Source organism: Rattus norvegicus, chromosome 4 (assembly GCF_021556685.1).
Source record: "Rattus norvegicus strain SHRSP/BbbUtx chromosome 4, alternate assembly SHRSP_T2T, whole genome shotgun sequence".
NCBI classification, from domain to species: Eukaryota; Metazoa; Chordata; class Mammalia; order Rodentia; family Muridae; genus Rattus; species Rattus norvegicus.
In genome coordinates, this window is record NC_141537.1 from 65,325,027 (window position 1) to 65,352,284 (window position 27,258).

Here is a 27,258-nt window from a genome sequence, read left to right on the forward strand (position 1 = left end):
TGGGGTATTTTTTAGGTATAGTCCCAAGAGTGATACTGCTGGGTCTTTAGGTAGTACTGTGTCCAATTTTCTGAGGAACCTCCAGACTGATTTCTAGAGTGGTTATACCAGTTTGCAATTCCACCATCAGTGGAAAAGTGTTCCTCTTTCTCCACATCCTCACCAACCTTGTCACCTAAGGTTTTGATCTTAGACATTCTGACTAGTGTAAAGTAGAATCTCAGGGTCATTTTTATTTGCCTTTCTCTGCTCACTAAGGACTTTGACCATTTCTTTAGGTGCTTCTCAGCCATTCGAGATTTTTCTGTTGCGAATTCTTGGTTTAGTTCTATACCCCATTTTTTGATTGTGTTATTCAGTTTTTCGGTGGTTAGCTTCTCGAGTTCTTTATGTATTTTGGATTTAAAGTGAGACAATAGCATTAAGATTATACTATTACTCACTGCTCATTGTAAAACCTACTGAATTGATGCTAAAGTAATAATTTTCTTAATTTCTTAGTATTTCCCTTTCTATGACAGTGTGTGTGTGTGTGTGTGTGTGTGTGTGTGTTTGTGCGCGCGCACACGCACAGGCGCACACGTGCATGCACACACTAGAAGTCAGAGGACAACTAGTAGGAAGTGATTCTTTCTTCAATATGAGTCTGAGTGGTCAAGCTCATGTCATTAGGCTTGTGCCTTACTGAGCTGTCTCACTGTCTAACAAAGAAGAGAGAGAGAGAGAGAGAGAGAGAGAGAGAGAGAGAGAGAGAGAGAGAGAGAGAGAATAAAAGAAAGAAGGAAGGAAGAAAATAGTACACATATGAGTACCTCAGTCAGCGTGGTAAATAATATTTTAATTGTTTCATGTTTTTCAGTATGTTTTTGGTTTGTATAGATAACATTGGTGATGCTAAACTTCCAAAGGTAATACAAACATATTTGATGTCAAAGTGGAAATAGACTTTATTATCTGAAGAGATGGGTGGGAGGACACCAGGAGTAAATACAAATCCTATTATGAAAGCAACATATCACTTCTTTGGGAAGACTACATACATTGAGACCTAATCTAAGACAAGCAAATTGTGTTAATAGCTAGGGCTTTAGTATCAAAGTGTGATATGAATAGTGAATTTTTTTTAAAAATTAGGTGAGTGCAAAATCTAGATTAGAAGCAAACTTACCCACGTTTTCAAATATATGAACATCTTAATATTCTCTTCATCCTAAGGGTACCTGGGAATCTCCTTCTTCCAGAGGAGAGCCATTCACAGAGGTGTAAGATTTCCACTGACATCTGGGCAGGCTGCCTTTAAGAGGAGCTGTTCACACACAGTGTTTGTTTAAAAGAAAGCTTGCCACGAAGAAAGAAGACACTTAGCTAGATTACTTGCAGACATAGCTTTATCCTCAGGCCCATATACTTAAGAAAACGCTCTTTTACTTGAGCAGGGGCCATTTTTGGAAAAGCTCTGAGGGTGCAGATTGGGGTGAGAACTGTGTTTGCTTCCTTGGTAACAAAATGGCAGATCTACTCAGAAAACTCAATGATAAAACTATCAAACCAGTTTGTCCCTCAGCAGTGATAGGGTCCCAAGTGGGAGATGGCCAGAAGATGGAAATATAAAGAGGATAGAAGATAGAGAAGATAAGAATGTTTGGGATCTGGAGGTCTTGTACATGCTATGGCTCACGCAAACATGTTTATTAAGGAGCACAGTGTCTCAGATACTATTTCCAGGCAAGAAATGGGATGAAGTCAGCAGAAACTATCATACAATAGAATGACGTCAGTAAGAAGCCAACCAATCAGGCAATGCTGCATGAAGGGAACATAGGGCATGTCAAGAGCATTATAGGCTAAGCACACAGCCGCCTTGAGAATTATAGCTATAGCTCTGTACAGTGGGTAATATTGGGTTCTCAGGACCCAAAGCAGTAGCATCCCAAAGTCCTGGCTGCTGATCCTGATTGGCTCTGCCAGGCATATTCCTGATTTTGAGAAAGGAACTATGTTTCTTCCTCAAACATCAGAGTCTTAGGGGAAGCATATCTGACCCTCAACATCAAATTTATAGATATCTTACAAATAAGTTTCCCAACAAATGGAAATTTTTAATTTTTTATTCCTCTTAGGACCCTGAACACATTCATTTATTCATTCAACAATTCTTTTTTTCTTCAAGATCAATAACTAAGGTATGGTGCTAGACCACACCAAGCTCCCTTGCCCTTTGAAAAACTATTTTTGATGTACAAGTTAAATAATGTTGATTGTTGTGAAAGTATGGAGAAGGCTAAACTTGTCCTAGCTGCAGGAAGGATGCGGCAGACCTGGTCCTCTGAAAGGGTGAATTGAATAAGCACCGAGCACTGCAGTTTCCATGATGCCCGATGATTTTTTAACCTTTGTTCTTTGTTTTCCGGGGCTGACCTTTTGTTAATGATATTTTACTGCAACCCAGATTCCTGTTGCATCAAATGTTATGTTATTTTTAATCCCACAGAACTTTCCTGGTAATTTTGTAGTGGTTTGTTAGAATTTTAAATATGCCAGAAACTGGTCTTTAAAAAAAACACTTCAAAGAATTTAAAGGAGAGAAAAAATATTGACCTTTATAATAAATTGATACTGTTATAAAAATATACCCTAGGGAACACTGGAAATGGTCTACTTAGAGTTGGACACTGGAAAAATAAAGCTCTTTAATGTATCTCATAAATATATTTCAGATGCCTTTCAAATGTTGAGAGAGCAGTGCAGGGCATTTTTTTCATCCATAATAATTACGATTTTTTTAACTCTTCTATCTGCCCAGTATAATTTGTGCATGACATTTAAGTTGAACATTTCTATTTCCCATTGCTAAACATGGGAGCATCCTCAGTGTCAAGTAGACCTTATTTATTGAAATCATGTTGATCCTAGCATTGTTCTACACAGATATGATTTGTACAAGTATCTCTCTCTCTTTTGGAAACTGGTCAAATGGAGCATGGCAAATAGGTGACCATGGTGATTGTGGTTTTAACATAGAAAGAATGCACAGTCTTTTTGAAAACATATTAAGGCCATCTTGTGTACTTGGTTTGGGATGGCCGAGTTTCCTGAAGGTGTTGTTTGTCGTAGTTTCTAGAGGACACTTTTCTGGTGCCCCTGCTATGGTCCTCCTTGGTTTTAGCTTTATGTGTACTTAAGGGGAATGAAGTTGATTCGGTGTAAGTAGTCTAGAAAGAAGAGAAGAGCTAGGGGTGCAGGAGAAAGTCGGGGTATTAAGGATGGATGATAAGGGAAACATGTAAACCAAGCACACTGAAGCTGACAAGATCTTCCAATGCAAATATAAAAGAAAATGCCAAGACGAAGAGTTCTCAAGTTTCAGTGGCTTACACACAACACACACTTCATCAGCAGTGTCTGGTGGAGGACTAGAAGCCATGGAGTTGCTTTTAGAGTTAGTGTTAGGGGCACAGAGCTCTTTGTGTGACCACTGCTATCTCCATAAGAAAGTCAATAAATAAGTTTGGGTTTGGGTGGAAGTGTGCATCAATTGTCAAACACTAGGGTTCATGAGACATGGTCACTTCCACTGTTGTCCACTGGGCAGAGTTTGTTTAATCACCCTCTTTGTTGGTGGTACAAACACATTCATGGATACTCATTGAGCATCATCTGTCTATGAAGGATTATATCTCACTGTAGGAGATTGGTGGCTAAGTCAGCAGCTCAGGGAAGCCATGAAGGACTTGGTACTGTTTAAAATGCTGGCTGACCAAAATCCTCTTCTTTTAGACTTGGGTGATCGTGTGCTTTTATCCATGGAGTTGTTGATTATACACCCTTGGTACCCAGTTCTACCAATCTTTGAGAAACTCCTACTTTTCCCTAGCAGATCTACTATGTGTCACATTGGTGGACAGAGATCACACATTAACATGTTGTATATTCTTGATGTACCATATCAGCAATGCTGGTAAGAGGAGTTCAGACAGATTTGTACCTGGAATTTCCTTGACCATTGTCTCCCATAAATGTGCTTATGATACTTTTTGTACACCAGAGTTCAGAAAGGAAACACATTCTTCTACACATTTTTTGCATTGAAGTCTGTTTTCACTCAAAAAAGTTTTATACTAATATTTTCCCCACAATTTTCTAAAGAATGGCTTTCAGTTATCTAGTTTGGCATCTCACTAGAAGGAGGAAACAGACTCAATGCCGAACATCCATCCGTGCATGGAACCTCTACTTCTACCTGTGATATCCTACAAAATCTTAATTATCCCTTCCTTGACATGGGCCAGAATCTCATGCCTTTGCTTACATAGGCCGGGCAAACCTTTACCCAGTGTAAGCGTACAGACAGATGCAGTGATTGGATGGAGTGCCTGTAAAGCATGTTTCCTATCCCTGGCCCTCACCTAGCCTGATCTTCACAATGATTGCAGGGATAGGAGCGCAATAGAATATGAAATGGATACAACAAGGGTTTAACCACTGAGAGGGATCTCAGCACGCATGCCAGAGTCTCTTGCAGCAGCAGAAGGCAGTGCCAGCGATTTTTGTTAGGACAAGAGACCAGGAATTCAGTATAGATAATGAGACTATGACATCAGGTACAGGCGCCCTCTACACAAATGTCAGTCTTTGTAACTGGTTTCTGGCAGCCTCGTAGAGCCTTGGCGGAACTGGCTCTCTCATCAAGGCTTGGCACGTATGGAAGGTTGTGCTCCTAAGAGGAGCCAACAGCAGATTTTCCTCTTTGGGTCTTAAAAGACACTGGATCTGTAGACAGCAAGGACATACAGAAATAAAATGGCCTAATACTGTGTGGAAGGCAGAGAACACACATAAGACTCTGCTTATAACTTTCAGAATAACCTTAGATAATTCTGAGCAGCATGGAACTGTCTGTAGCATGTGCAAAAATACCCAAGAATGTGACCTAGCTTTTAAGGAGACATACGAGCATTCAGGTAGTATTTCCAACATTAAGTCCTCAAATATTTGTTCAAGTTGAAGCTAAACGTTCACTAGAAGAATTTATAAACTCTTTTTATTTCAAAGAAGGGGTTTTATATGTGATATAAATACCATTTCATTTAAGATGGCCATTTATTATGTACGATAGCTTTGTGATACGAATGGCTCTTGGTGCCATATACATTTATAGAATAAAAGGAATAATTTATTCTTATAGCAGCAGTATGCTGTGATCTACCTGGCTGTAGAATTCCAGCTGGTTCCAAGATAGACTCTCTGGGGAGCAAGACTTGGCACATGGCTCAAATAGATGACAGAATGGCAGCCTCAGTGGCATATGTGAGTGGTGTTCTCTTTTTACATTTAATTACAGCTCTTGACTTTGAAAGGAGCTGGGGCACTTAGCATTTGCCAGGTATTAAAAGTTACACAGGAAACAGAGTGCTGGGGGTTTGGCATCACGTCTTTCATGTGCCTCAGTGACATTTTGGCTCTCCTGGAGTCAATGGCTCCAGGGTCTAGTTGACTCACCTTCTAACTTGACACTCACTGAAGTGAGTTTGCTCCCTATGGATTGGGAAAATTAGCATATATGCAAATTTAATGCCATTGAACCAACACCACTAGATCAAGTCCCAAGGGGAGAATTTTGGCAGTCCCTGCTCTTCCTGGCTCCTCATGCAGCTCCTCTTGACTGCTTTTATTGTCATACCCCTTTGCTGACACCATTGCTGTATCTTTGCAATAACATTCTTATTGTATAGCTGGGAATCCTTGTACATTCTCATGAACAGACTTGAATTCTTATATTCAGAAGAATAGTCTTTGAGTTTCTCATTCACAGTTAGCCTGTGAAACTCAGGATGCAGCCTCTCCAATCTACAGTGAATCTATACAATAACAGTCTAAGGTTACAAGGCAAAAGCAAAGAGAAACATTTAAGAAATAATAGCAAGTCTTAACTCAGAATTTGTTGGAAACTTCATTGTTAAAGGAAACACAAGCTAGCCCTTTACTGAGCATTTACCATGTTTCCAGAACCTTTACATTAGATAAATATGGATGACGTCCTCAAAGTGTATTTGCAATAACCAGTTGGCTTGGTCAGTATTGCAGAATGCGTCTTTGTTCCAGATGTGTGTACTTCTGTCCCATGAGAGTATTATACATCCAAGCTATTGTTTTGAGGGTTTGATGCCTTCTTTTACAGATGAGTCGATCTTGGCTCATGTGACTTAATTTGTGAATGACTACATATGACGTTAACTATTTCTAGAAAGTAGATTTAGGCATCTTTGTGCAGGTGACAATCACTTTACTTCTGTTCCACCATAAAAATCACCTCTCTTCTGTACGGAGGCTATGCCTTCATCCTGCATGATGTCACAAGAGAACCTGCCTGTTCAACCCCAGTGCTGTAAAGCCCCAACAGACACTGATTCCACAGGGTAAAAGTCCATAACCAAGACAGAAAGTTTTGTTCTGTGGTGACTGAAATGTTGTAGGGTTCATGTGAGGTGGCCTAAGTCTAATGCTGACCAAGAAGACTCGGATAGTGTTGGAATGGAATGGAGCCTGGGTTATAAAGAGTGATCCCTTCTGCAGCTATAACCGGGAGAATGCCTGGCAACACACCTACCAGTGGGTTTGTTGTTATAGATTTCACAGAAGCGGGAAGGTAGACCACGATGCTGGTACTGTCAAGTTTGAGTGACTAGAGTGAAGGCAACTCTTCACCATTCATAGTCTCAGCTAACATTTATCTACTGAAGGCTTATTATTTCCAAGGTACTATATTCCACAGGAGATTCTGACTGCCCAGGGAGGTATAGAATGGCCTGCAACTTCTAAACTTTTATGGTGTAGCTTGTATGTTTGTGATAATCCTACTAGTATGGAGGTAAGTTCTGGATATCATATGCACCTTAAGAAATTTTAGAAAGACATTTGATTTTTGATTAAGCTACTAGGTAAAATTTGGATTTGATTTCAAATTAAGTCAGGGGCTACATTCTGTTCTAACGTGTTTCTGAATGCTATGTTGGAGCTGGGTCAATACCTCAACCCCAGGAGGCTGTTTGCTCTTGATACTAGACTTAGTGACATCAGATGTTGGCAGAATTCACTGGAAAAGAGAGAGAGAGAGAGAGAGAGAGAGAGAGAGAGAGAGAGAGAGAGAGAGAGAGAGGAGTGGAGAGAGGAGGGAGAGGTAGGGAGAAGAGGAGAGAGGGAGGGTGGGTGGGAGAGTAAGAAGATGTTTGTCAGCATATAGTCCTCATCTGACACAGGGTATATACTATTTTACTGTTGCTGCAACCAATTAGAGTAACAATCCAATCAAACTGATTTTTTCTTATAGATAATAGAGAGGTTTTGAAAATAGGAGCAAAATTTTCAAAGACAGTCTCAAGGCTATGAATGTGACATCGGTACACAGAAAACACAAGAGCTGAGATGGTGCAGTGGGAAATGGAAAGAGGCTTTTTAAGACAGTTCAGGAAGAGGGAATTGAGGGTGGGAACTGAGTAGCGGTGGAGATGTAAACAGAAGAAGAAAAGGAATCATAGCATGTTTTAGAGAATCCTCTGATGTTGACCAAGGTCAATGTGTCTGGCCCTTAATGGAGACTCTTTAAATGTTTGTTAAGTAAAATTAACATCAAATAGGACATTTGTTCCTGAGTTTGATTCTTTCTCTTTCTCCTGCTGTGACCTGAGCCTTTCTTCATTGTTGGCAACTTTTCTTTGCTCATACCTACATGTGGGTTTTTTAATTTTGTTTTTTTTCTATTAGTCTTTTAAATGTTCTTAGTAACAAAATAACACAGACTGGGAAAGTTATAGAAACAGCTTTTTCCCCCCTCATGGCTCTGCAGGTGCAAGTTCTTAGAACCCTTATGGTGAAGTGTTGATTGGGGAGGACAGGGCACCACAGGACAGATGTGTCAAGGCATGGCTGGGATTGTGTGTGTGTGTGTGTGTGTGCGTGTGTGTCTGTGTGTGTGTGTGTGTGTGTGTGTGTGCGTGTGTGTGTGTATGTGTGTGTCTGTGTGTGTGTGTGTGCGTGTGTGTGTGTGTGTGTCTGTGTGTGTGTATGAGAGAGAGAGAGAATCTGTGTTTATGAGTATGTATATATATATATATATATATAGTGTGTTTCCCTTGTGTCTTCTTATAATATTATTAGGATTTCTACCTTAATGGCCTTATCTAGTCTTAAAGTACTCCCACGATTCTCACTCTAAACAACAGGGTCAGATGAAGTTTCTACCCCTGAATAACTCAAAATGGGACTTGTCTATATCTGAAACTGTGGGTGATACTTAAGACACATTCAAAAGCACAGCGTTCCCTTCATTCCATCATTCTTCTCCTACTACAGCCAGAGTAGTTTATAACCAGCATAGAAGTTGGGATTACAAAACTCTCTTCATTGATAAGTACAGGGAGAAAATATTCACCCATCTCTTCCAGATGGCAGGTACTTGACACTGCCCCCTGAGACTATTTCTGTCCTGAAAAATGATCATAATCTTGGTGTGCTTATGAAGTTCATTTCAATAGTATTTTATAGATGGGTGCGAGGTGGACATGAGTCACCTTTAACCTTCAGCATGTCTGCTAAGCTACCGGCACAACCGAACACCAAATTCATTCCCTTTAATTGAAAGTCTTCAAGGCACCCCCCTTCAACATATGCTTGCTAATGATCAATAGTTGCCACAGATGATTTAACATTTGTGTACACACAAGACGACACGCCATAATTCACAGAAATGCCAATGCTTTGAAATAATCACAAACAGTAATGAATGTGCTGTCAATTTTTATGTAATTACCCCAGATCTATCACTGCATCCCTGAACATGGAAACGCATCAGTGCATAAGGAATGTGCATCATCTGGTGATCGATATCTTATTTCAAGTGCACATGTGTTACTGTTTAATTACTGTGTTACATTTTCTGATAAGTTTTCTGTATTTCCATCGCAGGCAGAAGGCCACACAGCATCTACCTGGGTTTAATTGAGTAGAAGAGTCACAATCAGTGCATGGTTGATATGTGTAATTTAAACTTAAACGTTAATTATGGCTTGAGACTCCACTTACATGATTTAATTTGTTCATTTAAAATAGTCCCTTCTCTTCTGTCTAGCCATATTGTGCCCTAAATGAATTTTATTCTCTGAGCCTTGGCTCTGATTTTTTCTAATTGTATTTCTTTGGGTTTCTATCCCACCACACACAACTTGGCTATTTAATTTAGTTTTCCCTGTCTTGATTATTCTCTTTACCTTCACTAGGTTAAATTTTGAAGCCAATTTCCACTATCCAGTCATTATCCAAGATAAAAGCACCCCTCTAACAGGTAAACCAGACATTTTTATGTGACCAGTTTCTCTGAGAAATTTCTGCTGGTTTTGGACTAATCAGAGGAGTATTCACCTTAGTTTCCCAGCCTTTCTGGCCTAATCTCATTTTTTTGTAAAGGGTCATGGGGTGTGCTTGGTCAAAGAACTAGGGGACAGAGCAAGCAGTCATTTTGCTGAAGCATGACAGGGTTTCAGATCTCCTGTCACCAGGTCACTGGACATACTGCAAATGCTCTTCATAGCTGCCGCTCAAGAACATGGTAATAAGACAGTTATTTTTAGAAGTTATATAATATTGGCTTCTTTTTCTTTTTTTTAAATGACCACTCACAGAATCAATATTCTAGTAAAGATCTGAAAAGAGACCTCTTATAGTCGGTAAGACTATACTAAATAAAGAGATAATTCTTGAAGGAAACATACTTTGGAAAGGAGTCAGAAACTCAATGATCCCATAGGACATTTTTCAGACCTATGGAGTGGGAGTCGAGGGGCTGTCTCTGATACGGCCCATGGATACAGCATGTGGACTGAGAGTCTGTAGAAAGCAGTTGTAGCTACAGTGGGCTCCCCCCACCCTCTTTTATCAGTTTCTCTTGGACTCGTAGCTTTTGTAGGCCAAGGGAGTCCAGTATTTAGTTGAGGACACAGACTGTGTCAGGAAACAAGTGCTCCTAGGATAACAGTCCCTTCAGCATTGTTTCTGGGACTACGCACCTGATTCTGTTCTTCTCTGACAGATCAATTGTTTATTTTGCCTGGTCATTTCTTCGCAAAGATAAACACACAGTTCTATCTCACCTGAACAGTTTTGAATCTCTCATAGTAACTGAATCTGTTTTCTTCCTTTGCGTTTCCATCACCTACAGATAGAGATTTTAGAATTCTCCCTGATGATGTCTCATACATGTCCACACTTTCTCATTCTTAGAGCCTCCAGCTCTCTTTGCCTCCTGTGTATTGTCTGTACTTCATTCTGACACAACACTTTGCATGAAAACAAGTTTTCTAGTGTCTTGTTCTCTAGCCTGTTCATCCTGTGTATAAGGCTTGCTTAGATCTTGAACCAGCATTTAAAGAAATGAATGGAGTCTCCAAGGGTTCAACAAGCCCTTCCTGCCATCTCTGGCTGGAAATTGTTGCATCATGTCGCTGAGTTTTCTGTGTCTGGTGATTTGATTGTTTAGTATTTTCATTCACCTTTGGAATGTAAATGCCACAGGACAAGGGTCAGACCTCATTTTGTTCATAGTGTGTATGATATGTTCTCTCTTTCCGTCTCCGGGCATGAATGTGAACATTCATATTTGTTATTATAGTCATAAAATACACACTTAATGACTTAATTATAGTAATGAATAATTGTAGTAATAGATAAACCCCCCCTAACAGATTCTTGCAATCCTACTGCGAACCTATTTTATCTGTAGACAGGACACATGGCCAATATGGACATTGGTATCTCAAGTAATAAATTCTTAAAACAATATTGAACTTTCCCTTTAATATAAACCTGATCCTTAACACTGCATATTAACACATCCCAATTTTACAGTCCATTTTTCTATGTTTTTAGGACAGCCCTATCTTCATGTCAGAGTCAAGGAAGGTAGAATTAAATAACACTAATAATTCCACAATGTTAACATTTGAACCCAGACTCTCTCTCCTTTAGGATAGAGTCCGTTCCCAGAATGAAAGAACTATTGTTTCTGTATAAAATCACAATAAACAATGCAGATACATTATTAATTTAATACATATTACTATGAAACATTTTCTTCTAAATGTAATTTTTCGTTCCTGTAAAATATTTGAATTTTTATTTCAATTATGCTTTTGTAAAAAGAAAGTAATGGAAATGAATGAGGAAAAAAATGTATCTAGTTACCTGGAACATGAACTTACATGGATTTTTATGACCTTGCTGTAAACTAACTCACTATGATAATTTCTTCCTGACTTCAGATTCACAATTTCTGCCTCCCAGCTAGAGGTTCCCAGACATCCTTCTGATGACCATCGTATGTGGATGATGTTGTTCATGAAGACAGAAGGCGTGAAACATAGTCATGCCCCTTGAAGACAAATTTCGTCAAGTAAATAAAAGAGCACTAAAGTTTGCTTTCCTCACCCCTGTGTGGTCAAATGATATTTGTATATCCAGAAGAAAAGTAAATACTATTTCATAACTCGGAGTTTGTCTAACTCATCATTTGAAAGCATTCAGCCAAGCTCAAATCAACCGTGTTCTTCCTTCCCCCTGGAAATTAGACTAAAAATACTGCATGCCTTCCTAGTTGCCTTGCTGAAGGCACTCCCTCTACCCCTCTCTTGCCCACTGGACCTTGCTGCCTTCTCTTATCACAGTGTTCTGAGGCCTCCAGGAACCTTCAACCTCCTAGCAAAGAACTCTTCGTTTGTACAGTAGCTTCCCAACCAAGTGAAAGAAAAGACTAACGCTTTTAGCATAAAAGAACAAGAATCTTGTTGGACTTTTATGTACTTCAAAGAGAATAGCTTCTTGTCATTTACTTTTTTGGGGGCAGGATTATTTGAGAACTCATGTTCATGACACGTGACGCTAATGATTAACAAAAAATACTTCATTTGAACATTGTTTTAAAAGCCAGTTAGACAGAAAACTGAAGTGTGTAAAAATTAAATTGTTCAAAAGTTCCCTTTTTTAAGTTTTCATTTAGAGAGTCACAAAAAAATAATAAGGTGCTAAATCACTTAGAAAAAAAATCTAAAGCCGTCACTGAGTAAATTTGGATTCAAGGAAGAGAGTCATTCCCTCAAGCCACCATCCTGTACTTGAACATTTAAAGGTAACATTACATATATTTGGGGGAAACAGAAAGTTTCTCAGTGTTTTGTTTGTTTACATCTGAAATAAAAATAAAACTCACTTTTGCAGGATTATAGGGAGAACTTTCTCTTGAAAATCTAAGTTAAGCAAACACTTGAATTCGAGTTAAATTCTGGGGTAAAACAAAGCTGCTCACTAGTGCCAGTGTTTCCAATGTTGAAAAGAAATATTAAAATGAGAAACTTAAACATTGCAACATAAGAGGCCATTTTGTTACTGACAAATTATCTAGAACTTTATATGGAAGACTAGAGGATGTCTACTGAAAAGCTGCTTCAAATGGTAGACAGTTCAGTCAGAAGAATGGCAAAAAATTCATATTAAAAATTAATAAAGTTTAGCAGTCAAATAGCAGATTGTCAGTAAACACAGTGGAGTTAGCTATACATCCTTCTCATTGGAACAAGAGCACACAGAACATTATCAAGACATTTATAACATGCATTAAAAAAATAAAGTGTCCTGGTACAAGTATAATAAGATCTGAGTAAACGTACGGCAGTGTGAATAGGAACAGCTCCCAAGAGGCTCATGTGTTTCAAAACTGAGTCCTCAATGGTTGGAGCACGTTTTTGGGATGGCGTAGCCAGTGTGACCTTGTTGGAGAAAGTGTGTCACTGTGGGTGGGCTTTGAGGCCACACTATCGCCATCGCCGGTTGATTCTTTTTCTGCCTCCTGTTTTGGGGTCAGATTGTAAGACCTCGGCTGCTCCTCTAGTGCCATGCCTGCCCGCCTGATGCCATGCTTCCCACTGCGATGGTCACGGAGGGACTCACGCTCTCAAACTCTAAGCCCCCGATAAAGTCTCTCTTGCGCAAGTGGCCTTGATGACATGCTTTGTCATAGCAATAGAGAAGTAACCAACACCAAAAGGAATGTGGAGCACATCCAAGTTCTTTATTGATGGAAATGGAGTGTGGTGATGACACTGAACATCATATTTGATGGAGGGAGGGAGGCAGGGATTGAAGAGAAAGATGCCTTTGCTTCCAAGTTCCTTACAAAAATCAACTTAATGGAAAAGCTCATTATAGTGAAAGAAGCGTGGTGTTAATGAAGTCCAAGTTTTAAAATGTATTTCATCCTGGAACATGAGTAAAGGCAATGCTGGGATCAAACAGTGGTCTTCAATATGAGGAAATTCAATGCCTGTCTTCATCCCTCATGGTCATGTACCTCAGACACACGGCTGCCCCTTTCCCATCATCTGTCCAACGGGTATGTCATGAGCCATCATAACTTAAAATGAAGCTGCTAGAAAGGAAGCTATAAAAGCTGTCCTGAGTGAAGCATTCACATTTTGATCATCCGTCTTGAGTTTCGTTTGTTCTAGGGATCTAGGGTAATTCAAGCATTTGGGCTAATAGCCACTTATCAATGAGTGCATACCATGTATGTCTTTCTGTGATTGGGTTAGCTCACTCAGGATGATATTTTCCAGTTCCAACCATTTGCCTACGAATTTCATAGACTCGTTGTTTTTGATAGCTGAGTAATATTCCATTGTGTAGATGTACCACATTTTCTGTATCCATTCCTCTGTTGAAGGGCATCTCGGTTCTTTCCATTTTCTGGCTATTATAAATAAGGCTGCGATGAACATAGTGGAGCACGTGTCTCTTTTATATGTTGAGGCATCTTTTGGTATATGCCCAAGAGAGGTATAGCTGGATCCTCAGGCAGTTTTAAATGAGGAAAAAGAATACCCTTGGCTGGGAAGGGAGAGGCAAAGATTAAAACAGAGACTGAAGGAACACCCATTCAGAGCCTGCCCCACATGTGGCCCATACATATACAGCCACCCAATTGGACAAGATGGATGAAGCAAAGAAGTGCAGACCGACAGGAGCCGGATGTAGATCGCTCCTGAGAGACACAGCCAGAATACAGCAAATACAGAGGCGAATACCAGCAGCATACCATTGAACTGAGAATAGGACCCCCGTTGAAGGAATCAGAGAAAGAACTGGAAGAGCTTGAAGGGGCTCGAGACCCCAAAAGTACAACAATGTCAAGCAACCAGAGCTTCCAGGGACTAAGCCACTACCTAAAGACTATATATGGACTGACCCTGGACTCTGACCCCATAGGTAGCAATGAATATCCTAGTAAGAGCACCAGTGGAAGGGGAAGCCCTGGGTCCTGCTAAGACTGAACCCCCAGTGAACTAGACTATGGGGGGAGGGCGGCAATGGGGGGAGGGTTGGGAGGGGAACACCCATAAGGAAGGGGAGGGGGGAGGGGGATTTGCCCGGAAACCGGGAAAGGGAATAACACTTGAAATGTATATAAGAAATACTCAAGTTAATAATAATAAAAAAAAAAAAAAAGATGGATGAGGCAAAAAAAAAAAAAAAAAAAAAAAAAAGCTGTCCTGAGGACATTATCCCCAACCAGAACTTCAAAAACTTAAATTTAAACGATAGCTAAAGTAGCCTTAAAAATTGAAAAGTTATAATAGTATCCAAAATCATTTAAAAACCAAACTGAAAAGTGTAGAGTATTAAGGAACAAATTAAACCTCCTTCATGTTCCTAGTCATTGATAACAAATAGAGGAAATGCTCAAAAGAAATACTGACAGAGCACACGAAAAGTTTTGTAAAAAAAAAAAAGTTATATGCAGCCAATGATCTCTTTCTTTCCATAAGTATGTGAAATCCGGTCACTTGAGTCTTTTAAGTGTTCTTTTTATTAAAGGTAATTTCAGTGAGTACAGATACTTTTTACTTCTGTATCACATATAAACCTGATTTTGGTTTTACAAAATAAATAGTCTTTGGTGTTTTTATAGTAATGACATTAGAATAGTTTAAGGATAATTTTTATTGTAACATTATCAAGCTGAAGGCTCGTGATTACCATCTAGATATTCCAGTGTGGACACTGTTGCTGCTTCACCACTCCCTTAAGAGCAGTTTGCGTTTAGATGTTCTGCATTAGTGTGGTGTGCACTTTGAGGGTAACAGATTCTGAGAAGTATGACACTTTCATTGTCACATGAAGGTCAACTTAGGGATCTTTGAGATCCAGATTTAAGACCCTTTATCATGTGAGTATTTAGTTTTGTTCTTCCCGACTTTACAAATAATGTTTCTTGTCGATATTAAAGAAAAATGTATGCTAGCTGTATCACTTAAAGAATCCCATAAAAACCCAAGAAAATACACAAAGAATTCCTAACCAGAAAACACATTCTCTTCAAATTATGTATTTTGTGATTTTCTTTAAAATTCTAATCCTAATTTTGAACAAAAATTTCTTTTTCTTTTCTTTTTCTTTTTCTTTTTTATTATTGGATTTTTTATTTACATTTCAAATGTTATTCCCTTTTCAGGTTTCCCTGACATAAGTCCCCTATCTCCTCCCCCCTCTTCTTCTAGGAGGGTGTTCCCCCTACCCAACCACCTCCCTTCCAGCCTCCCCCCATCCCTCCCATTTTTGCCCAACAAGGCCATTCTCAGCTACATATGCAGCTGGAGCCATGGTTGAACAAATAATTTCTAAGAGTTCAAGAACATTTGGAAATAAAAGTATTAATCAGAGAGTAAATTTATGAAGTATTAAAATTTATAATATAATGAATCAAGTTGTAAAGCACCATTAAACTAAAAATAGTGTAAGTAAATAGAATACAAACTCTTTAACACAAAGGATCGTTAGAGGATTGAGGACACACCATAAATTAGAGAGAGCTGGCCCATTTATAAACAATACTGAGACTATTTGAAAGTCAGTATCACATTGGGATATTTTCAGTGGAATTTTGAAAGCAATAAATTGAATGAAAGCTTTAAAAATTACAAATGATTAGTAAAATACCTCTTTGATATTTTCTCCACTTTCGAAGACAATGAAAGAAATTACCTGGTTAATGATAGTATTTTATACAACTGAGTGTTTTGAAAATATGTTGGTCTGAATTAAAACAAAATAAAAGAAAACAATTTATTTAAGTATCTTAAAACTCAGAAGTTATTGGCAACAAATATTTAGATAAAGGATTGAAATGTTTAATATATGACATATGCAACACTGTATAAATTACATGGTTAGGTTAACACAAAGTAAAATTTCAAATTAACAGGCTACAAATAATGTATAAAAATGGAAACTCAAGAGGCTAAATAGCTAAACAAAATATGGAAAATGTCTCAGGAAGAAATCCGTTCAATTTCAATGCTGTCTACCAAACATGACAGGGCCATTGGCTTTTAGCAGTCATAGTGGTTGTGGTGATTGCTAAGTATGTGGTTCCCTTTATAAGATCTGCATGAGACTGAGTTCATCATTTGTCACAGAAAGAGAGGTATTTAAGAGGCCCACCCCTCCCTGTGTGGTCACTGGATGTTAATGGTTACTGTGAGAGAAGGAGTGATTTTCTTCAGTGGTGTAGCTACTTGCTAGCTGCTCATGCTCCAATAAATATCCTTCCAGCCAATTATATGGGCAGCCTTGAGTATTAAACTCAGTAGCTCACACAGACAAAAGGACAACAAAGTAGGAGGGAGACGTACTGGGAAGACCAAGTGGATTCAGTGGAGGTGAGTGTTAAGAGCTGGTCATGGGCAGTATATAATAATGGTGGTGGTGATGATGATGATGATGATGATGATGATGATGATGATGATGATGTGTGGGCATATGTAATTGTCAAAGAATAAATAGGATAATATAAAATATAAGCTTATATAAGTTTAGAAAAATGTGAATAAGTCAATTTCATAAGAGTATTTTCTCACATAATGCTTGTGGGGATATAAATGATGTAATTTCTTGGAAGGCAATCTTACAAGGCAAGCCAAGAACCTAAGAAAATACTTCTTTTTTTCATCCATAGATGAAAATCACCCGAGGAAGGAAGTGAAATGCTATAGAACCTCACGTGACAAGACCATCCTACAAATGTGCACATGAAAGTCCTGAGGAGTGGTTAATGGCAAAGAGATAATGAACCAGAATGTATAACCACAGAGACCTTTAAAGCGATGCTTGCAAAGTCCATATTCTGTTTGAAAAGAAACAAATGGAGTATGTTATACGTGTGCAGTTTGATTTCAACTAGGCAAACTCAACATGTATACAAGGTTGCTTGGACGATCATAAACCTAGTAATGGCCGACTGCTACTATTTCTTGCTTTCTCTAGATACAGTTGTAGGATGACATTATTATTAATGATTAAAATAATTTACTTCTTGGAAACATGTATTACTGTCTGTCTAACTTGATAAGACTGGGTAATGTCTTCTCAGCTATTTTTAAATGATGAAGAAAAAACAGCTGTTTAACCTCTGTCAACTTGAAGTCTGAGTTCTCGTATTTTGTAGTAATAGCACTTCATGATAAAGGTTATATGAATAATAGAGTGATTATGAGTGTAAAAATACTATAAGTAATATACAAATGCTCTACGTTTCCATCAACTATTAGATACCTATCAAGTGTGCTAAAGTTTTGGGCTCTGTGGTTGAGTGTTCCTCCCCAGATCCCATAATGTCATGGTTATCTTTGAATGATGTTCCTGTAAGGAGATTTGGATATGCACCAATGGTACTGATTTGTCCATTAGCATCTAATCAAATTTATATTCCTGTCATCAAAGTATTACATAATGAAAGAGCTGTCAGGTTGTTAATATAAAAAGTACCAACTAATTCACAGAAGTAGTCGGTAGAGAGATAATGAAAGGAAAGCTGCCAATATTGAGAGCCTTGTGAGAATGAATTGGGGCAGAGGACCTAGATAGAAGCTTTTAGTGCAAAAATAAACTTTGAAGACTCTGGTATAAAGAAAAAATGATAGACATGAACTGAAGGGTGACAGACCATTGAACAGGCTATTTTGATGAAGTAATTATTTTTTAACTCATCTTTAAATTGAAAGATTTTCATTATACAGTTGCGAACAGTTATAAATTAAATGGAACCTAGAGTATAGAAAAGAAAAAGAAATCTACTCAAATGCAATGAAAGAGCTAACAATTGGCTAAAACATCAAGCTACTGCCTTTTTCTGGATATTAAGCTAGCCTATGGAGGCTTTGGATGGAGCTTGAAAAACTACACATAGGTAAATTTTGAGACAAATATTTCCTAAGTCATTAGGAAATCGTTCACATCTCAAAGATGCTAGGTTACCATTTCTGATAAACTACTTCTCCAAAGTAAACAAGACCATGGAGATGAATAGAACAAGGTACTCATATCCAACCAACAATATAGTGGATGGACTGAGTAGACTGAGAGGACGACAAAGCTGAATTAGTAGAGGAATGGTCAAGTGTTTGGGGAAGTAGAGTCCTAGAACTTGGGAAGTTTCTAACCCAAGGTGTGTGTGTGTGTGTGTGTGTGTGTGTGTGTGTGTGTGTGTGTGTGTGTACACCAAAACAAAACAAAACAAAACAAAACAAAACTTATGTGTTATTTAAGATTGTTTTCCAGAGGAATACAACAAAGTCTCACTGGCAAGACTTTTTCTCTGATACCTTTTGATGACTGGTTAAAAACCACCAATCCAGGTTGTTTGTGACCAAGTCACAGTGAGCTTCACTTTTGCTCAAATCCTTTTTTTTGGTCAAATCTGAAATGGGCTATGACTTTAAAGAAAGATACATGCGCTTAACCAGCACATTGATATCAAGTCTCCACTGTTTAATGAGGTCTGCTATTTAGTTTCAATCATTAAACTAAGTTGTAAAAACATAGGAAAGATTGTCATCGTTGTACTTGTTAAAGCAGTAGTATTATTCAAATTTTGTTTTCCTGAGCTTACTTTTAAATGTAGTCTTTTGTGTATTGTGCACACTTGTTTTTTTCTTTAATAAATGCTTTTAATCGCTTCTCGGCCTTTTGGCTAAGATCAAGTGTAATAAATGCTTTTAGAAATTTCTTTAATTAATGTCTTAATAATGTGTCATTTGTCCTGTGACTGCTACAGCTTCTGTCTATGGCTCCAGGGCCTAGAATGACTTGCTGTCATTTACCCAGTGATAGATGCCTTTGTATATAATTTTTACAGTCCAGGTTATTTCTTTGGGTTGGTTTCAACAAGCATGTTCCTCATACTTTGTTTTTGTTTAGGAATTTCTGTCAATGAATTACTATAAATCAGACTATAGCCCTAATCATTCTAAGTGTTAGATTATTAGGGATAGAGATTTTTAGGTCTTTTATATTAATAAAATGTATACTACTTGCCTGAAAGCTGGTGAGTTCTAAATTAAGAATCATTTGAATATTTTTATTAAAGTCAGTAGTAAAACAAATTGCCCACTAACATCACTACCATTTCACTGTATTTTGAAGGCAGTAGCTTATACATTAGACTACTGGAGAGGGATCTCTTTGGAACATAACTGTTTGGGAAGCAACAGTATGGCACAATTCACTACTCTCTAGTGATAATGACTTTCAAAATGTGTGCTAGCAAGCCACATTAGTAATGGATTTAGAAGTATGCATAGATGCAGATTAACATTCAGAAATCAATGGATAGATTCTGCCTTATTATAAACATGAAATTAAACTTGGTGAACAGCAGAGTAAAACTACAAGACATACCAGAAATCCCACAAGACCAACAAAAACCACACCCAAAACAACAACAACAACAACAAAATAAGAACAACAACAGATCCTAAAAGGCAGCACCACATTGCTGTGTAGTAAGCTTTCTTTTTGCTGAGGAAAAGATAGTTTATTGCAGTTCTTTTCTTTCTTTCTCTCTCTCTTTCTTTCCATCTTTCTTTCTTTCCATCTTTCTTTCTTTCTTTCTTTCTTTCTTTCTTTCTTTCTTTCTTTCTTTCTTTCTTCCTTCCTTCTGTCCATCCTTCCTTCCTTCCTCTCCTCCTTTATTCATTTTTCTTTTTATCTTTCCTTTTTTCTTTCCACCAAGTATTTCCTCCTTTCAGACCCCCCCCCCACTGGGACCCTATCCCATGCAGCTCCCCTTCTCCTCTGAGAGAGCGGGCCCCACCAGGGGTATCTGCCCACCCTGCTATAGGGACTCTCTGCTAGAGTAGGTGAATTGTCTTCTACTCAGGCTAGACAAGGCCTGTTGGGGAACAGGCTACAGATTTAGGGGAAGCCTCTGCTCCAGGTGTTGGAGGACCCTTGGAGACTGAGCAGCAGGTCTGCTGCATATGTGCTGGGGGCCTCATTCCAGCCTATGTGTGTTCTTTTGTTTGCAGTTATTTTCTAATGATTGATGTGATAGGACCTTGAGTCATAGCCCTAAAGTTCATTGTTGACATTTCTTCCCATCAGAAAAGCTGGATTTCTCATTCCTGAAGTTGGGCTAGCTTAGTGATCTCTCTCTGGCTCAAAAACTGTTTGGAATTCATAATTGTTACAGTTTTATATCTGACATGTTACAGAACACATATTGAAGCCTTGGTTCCCAGTAAAGTAGTTTTCATATAAAGGGGCAGACTCCTAGTAGGACTGGGTTGTGAAGGCTTAGATCTCATTGATTTTAGCCTATTGATGGATTCACAATCTGATGGACTTCACAGGAAATGGTGGCAATTTTAGGAGGTAGGGCTTATTTAGAAGAAGTAGGCAAAGAAGTGGGCCATAATCCCTGCCCCTGTCTCCTGAAATAGGAAATGGGAGAAACTGTGTTCCCATACATGTTTCACTCTCCTTTGCATGGCTCGGAAACAGTGGAGCTAAGTTATCAAGAGAGAAGGCTCAGCAGCTGAGCCATCATAAATCTCCTTTAGGTGGAGTTTCTCCTTTAGGTAGACTTTTCTTAGGCATTTTGTTATAGCAATGAGAAACTGACTGGCACACTATGAACACCTTTTATGCCATTATATTACAGTTTGTTTTCATGAACAAACAAGTTTGGTCTTAGTTCTGTCTTTCTACATATCATGGTTGCTATTGTTTATGATTAATATAATTTATATGATATCAATATAGATCATGATTTATTGTCTAGCCAATATATGTGTTCCATGTTTAGTGAGAGACCCTATATCAAAATGTAAGTCAAAAAGTTTTCAAGAAAGACATCAAATGTCAGCCTCTGCCCTCCACTAGCGCACACATGTGAGTACACACACACACACACACACACACACACACACACACACTAAAATATAACAGAGGAGAATTTGGTGGAGAAAATATTTACAAAATGCTATCAGGGCTGATAGAGACAAAAGGGCCAACAGAGGACCTTGGGGTCATCTGACGTAACCTTTATACCTGAGGGTCAACTGGAAAAAAAGATGTCTAGAAGGCAATCAAAAGCTACATCCAATGAGTAAAAAGAATTCTGAGAAAACCTGAGACCAATGTGAGAAGATTCTACCCAAAGGCAGGTTAGAGCAGACCAGAGCTGGCAGGGGGTGGTATGGTAGAGTGAACTAACGCTTTTAACAAGAAATCAAAAAGCAAGAGACCACCAGTTACACAAAGGTAAAGACAGGTAAGGAGTAGACTGGGTAATAAAAACTACAAACTGAAACATTAGAAACATAAGCATAAACACACACTTACACATGCATACCCCTAAGCAGCAGGTGTACAAAATGGAAGACAGATCAACAGGGCATAGAGCCTCACTTCAGAAAGACTATTCCAAGATCCCGACATACTTTCTCCTGACCATCTGCAGATCTACAATTCCTGTCTTCTTCTGTTTCTTTTTAATTATTGAAATGAAAAAGCATTATCTACTTCACAATGTGATTACAATTAAACAGAAATAAGACCTAGAACTGTTCTAAACTTGTGACCATCAAATGATAGATACCTCTCCTTGGGTGGTTAGATGTGCTGGGTATAGCTGAGAAGAAGAGTCTCTACTTCACAATGTGATTATAAATAACAGAAATGAGATCAAGAACTATTCTAAACTTATGGCCATAGAATGATAAATAACTCTCCTTGGGTGGTTAGATGTGCAGGGTATAGGTGACAAGTGATTCTAGGCCAAGTTCCCAGGCTCTACATTGAGTTAGTAGCTCCTTCCTTTGTTCAAACAAGTCCATTGGCCTCTGAAAGCCTTCCTGCCCACACTTATCTCATTCCAAGTCTGTCTTCCAAGCAAGCTCTTCCCCTAGTGTACAAAGAAACATCTATGTATAGTTTTCCTACATAATCACATGGGGATATACCACTCTTAAAGAAGGAACATGCTGGAGTCAGTTCAACAGTTGGAAATCTGGTTCAGTCTGGAAAACATTCACTAGATATTACTTTAGAGTTGACAGGTTGAATTAATGCTTGGGGACTCAAGCATCAGTCAACACTGCAGTGCATCTCCCAGCATACCTTTGTGTGAAAACTGAGAAGATAGTTTTTATCAGTAAAGGGCCTTTTATACCCAGACACTAATCCATGTTAGTACAGATGGAGTGATTGCAATTCTTCGAGAGTAAGATAATAGAAGGAATTTAAATGCTCTGGAAAAATTAGAATTGATTGAGTGAGCACGGAGAACAGTTTTGAATATGTGGCCTGTGATATTAATAACCAAACCAGATTCCTAAATCAGATGGTGGAAGAGACAGCACAGGGCATACAGCTGTCTCTGATCCGGAGATGGGATGTGAGAGACATCAGAGGGCAAGAGAGTAAGTTAAAGTAAAGTATGGAGATGAGAACACATGGAGTTCTTAGAGACACAAGAAAGAGGAGGAATGAAATGAGAGGCTATGTACCATGTGCAGCCCAGAGCCAGTTTCTCATACTGTTGATCAAGGCTGATCAAGGCTTTGTCTACTGGAGTTATTTATTTTTCTCATTTTGAATTCTTGATAATCTTTGGGATTTATGGGGCTCTGAGAGGTTTGCGAAGTCCCTGAAAGGGCAGATCACCTCTATATGTGGTATATGTACATGCATGCATGCATGTGTGCATGTGTGTGTAACTGCAGGTATCTTATGAGGACAGAATCCACAGATTTCTTGAGGCTCCTAATGATCCATATTTTGAACATGTTTATGTCATCTTGAGAAGAGCTAGAGTCATCAGAGATAAGGGAGATTCAACTGAGAAATTGTCTCCCTAAGATCCATCTTTAGGGCATTTCCTTAATCAGTGATTAGTTGTGGGTGGTGCCAGGCCTGGGCTAGCAGCTCTGGGTTTTAGAAGAAAGCTGATTGCACAAACTGTGAGGAATAAGCAGCACCCAGCCTTGTCCTCTGCAACAGCTCCTGCCTCCAGGTTTCTGCCCTGCGTGAGTTCCTTCCATCACAGCTTTTGATGATGAACTGGTACTTGAAACTGTGTGTGAAATAAAGCCTTTTCTTCCCACATTGCTTTTGGGCACAGTGGTTTGTCATCGCAATGTTAACAAGACAGACAAGGCAGACTGGAGTAGAACCGTTTGTTCCTTTGCTCCTGTGATGTGAGAGTGTGGAAGGCAGCCTTTTCTGACAAATATTTGGGTGTCCAGAGGAATCAAAGTCAGAAAGGGGTCATCTTCAGAGACACCAGAATGATGTATCTTTTGTGTTAGCTATGGAGACTCTTCAGTGCAGATAGAGTGACAAAGGCCTGCTTCCGCTGGTTTTGGAAGATGAGAAAGATTAACTTATTTCAAAATTGGAGACTCCTTTGCCTGCTTCTTCTAAAGTCTGGGAAGAAACGGAAGGAAACAACTTCCAAGGGCATTGTCATTAGTTGCTTATCCTGAGACTAAGTGGCATCAAGTGTTATAGATAGTTTAAACTGTTTCTCAAAGGACAATTATCTGAATTGTCGATATTCCCCCTTTTAAAAAAAAAACCTTTATCTTTCTCTTCTGTATTCAGAAACAGCGAAGGGCAAAAGAAAAGCTAACTAAAGTTTTTAGTCTTGCTTCTTTTTTAGCAGTTTGGAGAACATTGGAGAGAGAAGGTTGAAGCTACTTTTTAAAATGAGATCCTTGGATTGTTCATGTATAGATAAAATCCCATTAGTGATGCTAATGAGACAGGATGAAGCCTTGCTCAATGGCCTGATCTTATGTTGGGTTTTGCAGCTATAAAAATCACTCTTTATAGTAAAGATTGTTACCAGGCAAGCATGTTACAAGATTAAAGGGAAAGATGCAGCGTGCACAGTCAACAATGCTGCTTTCTTCCCTTTCATGTAGCAAAGTGAGAGAATTTCAAATGAGAATTTGGGGGTGGGTGGGGGAGAATGGAGAGAACCAATGTCCTGGGGCTTTGTAGTCATATGAAGGCCAATAGAATTGCATTTAAATTTGTTTATGAAGTATGTGTAGACTATTATAATATACAAATAAAAAAGTTAATATTAAAATTTTTTATTATCGATCATTCTCTTTTAAAAATTTGGTGATATATATGCAGTTGTTATTTTGTGAGTGATTTTTAGAATGAATTAATTTTCACTATAATTTTCTCACATATTTGTTTCTCGTGTATATATAACTTTCTCTTACACACTATATATAGTATATATATAGTATATATATAGTATATGTATATATGTACACACACTATATATGTATACATACACACACTATATATATATATATGTATGTATACACACACACATATGTGTGTGTGTGTGTGTGTGTGTGTGTGTGTGTGTGTGTGCGTGTATTGCTGGAAATTGAACCTAGTGTCCTCAATATTCTAGGCCAACATTTCCTTACCAAGATAGAGTCCTAGATATTTTTATATATTTTTTTGTGTGACTAGGAATTGAGTCTTGTACATGCTAGGCAATCTCTCTACCACTGAACTACATTATAACTTTGAGATGAGGTTTTTGGGAACATTTCAAAAACACACATCCTGACTGGTACAGTGATGAACCTAGAGAACTTCATGGAAAACCTCTAAGCTAGTCAGAGAAAAAAAGACAAATGGAGGAGAAACATTGGTGTCTGGAGCAGAGCTTTGAAGTGGTCTCAGAGGAAGTCAGGTATAGCATCGTTTATAAGGCTCAGGCTGCTCTTAGGTTTAGAGACAGAAGAGGCAAAGCCTTAAGAATAAGCTCTGAAGCTGAAGTTTCTGACAGTTGTGGTCTCGTTCTTCAGGTTTGAATTTTGAAAGATAGAACTCTGAATACAGTTCGTGTAGATGTACTTATTCTATGACATCATTGCTGTAGCTACTGTGTTAAGAGTCTAGAAGGAGTGTGTAGATGAGGAATGGGGGATCTTTGAAGGATGATGTTCTCCCCGACAGAGATCTAGGCTTTCAATCAAATGGAGTAGTTATTGCTATGAAAGCTTGTCCTAGGTTACAACTATATATCCTAATATCTTTTGCTTTTATTTGCCATATGACCGAGCTCTAGCCAGTAAAATATGAAGGGAGATGATTAACATGTGCCATTTCCACATCTGTACCCCTAAATACACTGCTGGAATTTTTTCCTTAAGTGTTCTCTGATGGTTCTGTATGAACGAGTATGACTGCTTCTGAACAACTTTAAAACCAGTGCTAAAGTTGTAAGAGCTTCTGCAATCAGTACCTGAATAACTATGCATGGTGTGTGTCAATCTGTCCATCTGTCCAGAAATTCTATGTTTGAAAAAATACATGTTTGAGAATGGACACCATTGGAGTAGTTAGAGAAATGATTGAAGGAGCTGAAGGGGCTTGCAACCTCATAAGAACAACATATCAACCAAGCAGAGCTCTCAGGGACTAAACCACCACCAAAAGAGTGCACATGGACAGACCCATGGCTCCAGCTGCATATGTAGCAGAGGATGGCCATGTTGGGCACCAGTGGGAGGAGAAGCCCTTGGTCCTGACAAGGCTGGACACCCCCCCCTGTATAGGGGAATGTCAAGGTGGGGAGGCAGGAAGGGGTGGGTGGTTGGGTGAGGGAAAGGGGATAACATTTGAAATGTAAATTAAAATATCTAATAAAAATTATTAGCGGATACCAATATAAAAAATGCATGTCAGAATCTCTGTGTTCTAGTTCTAGGGGATCATTTGTTCTAAGAGTCTGATTATACTAACAAAAACAGTTACACTCTCTTCTCATTTTTTTTTTTTCAGAGCTGGGGACTGAACCCAGGGCCTTGCGCTTGCTAGGCAAGCGCTCTACAGCTGAGCTAAATCCCCAACCCCAAAACCACAGGTTTTAACACATAAAGAAGTTGAAGAGTGACTTATTTACTTATTCAACAAATATTCAGTGAGTATCTCTTAAATACTAACTGCTCTTTCAGATAGGGGTTATGGGGGTTGTAAAGATAAAGATCTTGGCCCTTGATGAAGTCACAATATAATTAAGGTTAGCAGATACTAAATACATCAGAAAGCAAGCACTTTCATTCTAAACAGTAACAAGAATCAAGACAAAACACAAAGCAGAAATAATAATAAAAAAAAAGAAAAAGAAGAGGAAAAGCCCATTTCACAAAAGCCTGCTTTGAGGAGGTGATACTTGAAATGAGAGATCAATGTTGAGCAGCCACATACGAGCTGTCAAGCAGGCATTCAGGCAGAGGGAGTCGTCATGGTAGATTCTCTGAGGTAGGGATGCAGTAGCAAGTTGGAGGCACAGGAAGCACGTTTGGTGCAGGGAGCACAGGAAGATGTGCTTGAAGGTGAGACCAGACAAGGGGCACATGCAGATTATGTAGGGTGATCAAGGCCATGGTGAAGGGTCTCAGAAGCCGTGCTTTGGAAGCAGACATTAACCTGCTCTGAGTTCCTTACTGGGAGGACTTCTGTCTCTGATGTGTAAAGAATGGATCCCAATAGGGCAAGAAGCCCGAGGCATATGCAGACATGATATGCTGGGAGGAAGGCAGAGCTACAGTGGGAAGCGTCTAGGTTTAGCATTTAGTACTAGATGGTATTAAACATCATCATCATTAGTCACTGTTATCACCAGGCTATTAGAACCTGCAAACAAAAGGAACATGAAACAGATGAATATGATTTTCACATTTCTATCTTATTATCTGATAATATTAAGGTCTTTATATTAATGTTTGATATGCTAAATAGTCTGTATTACAGGACTATACCCCACAATGGACTATAAGAAAATTGTTGTTGTTTTGTGTGTGTGTGTGTGTGTGTGTGTGTGTAAATAAAGGGTTTTGA

At 38.7% G+C, this 27,258-nt stretch overlaps 1 pseudogene; it reads left to right on the forward strand.

The window, feature by feature from the left end:
• Positions 1–19,046: 19,046 nt before the first annotated feature.
• Positions 19,047–19,186, forward strand: LOC120102764 (U2 spliceosomal RNA; annotated as a pseudogene).
• The last annotated feature ends 8,072 nt before the right edge of the window (positions 19,187–27,258 follow it).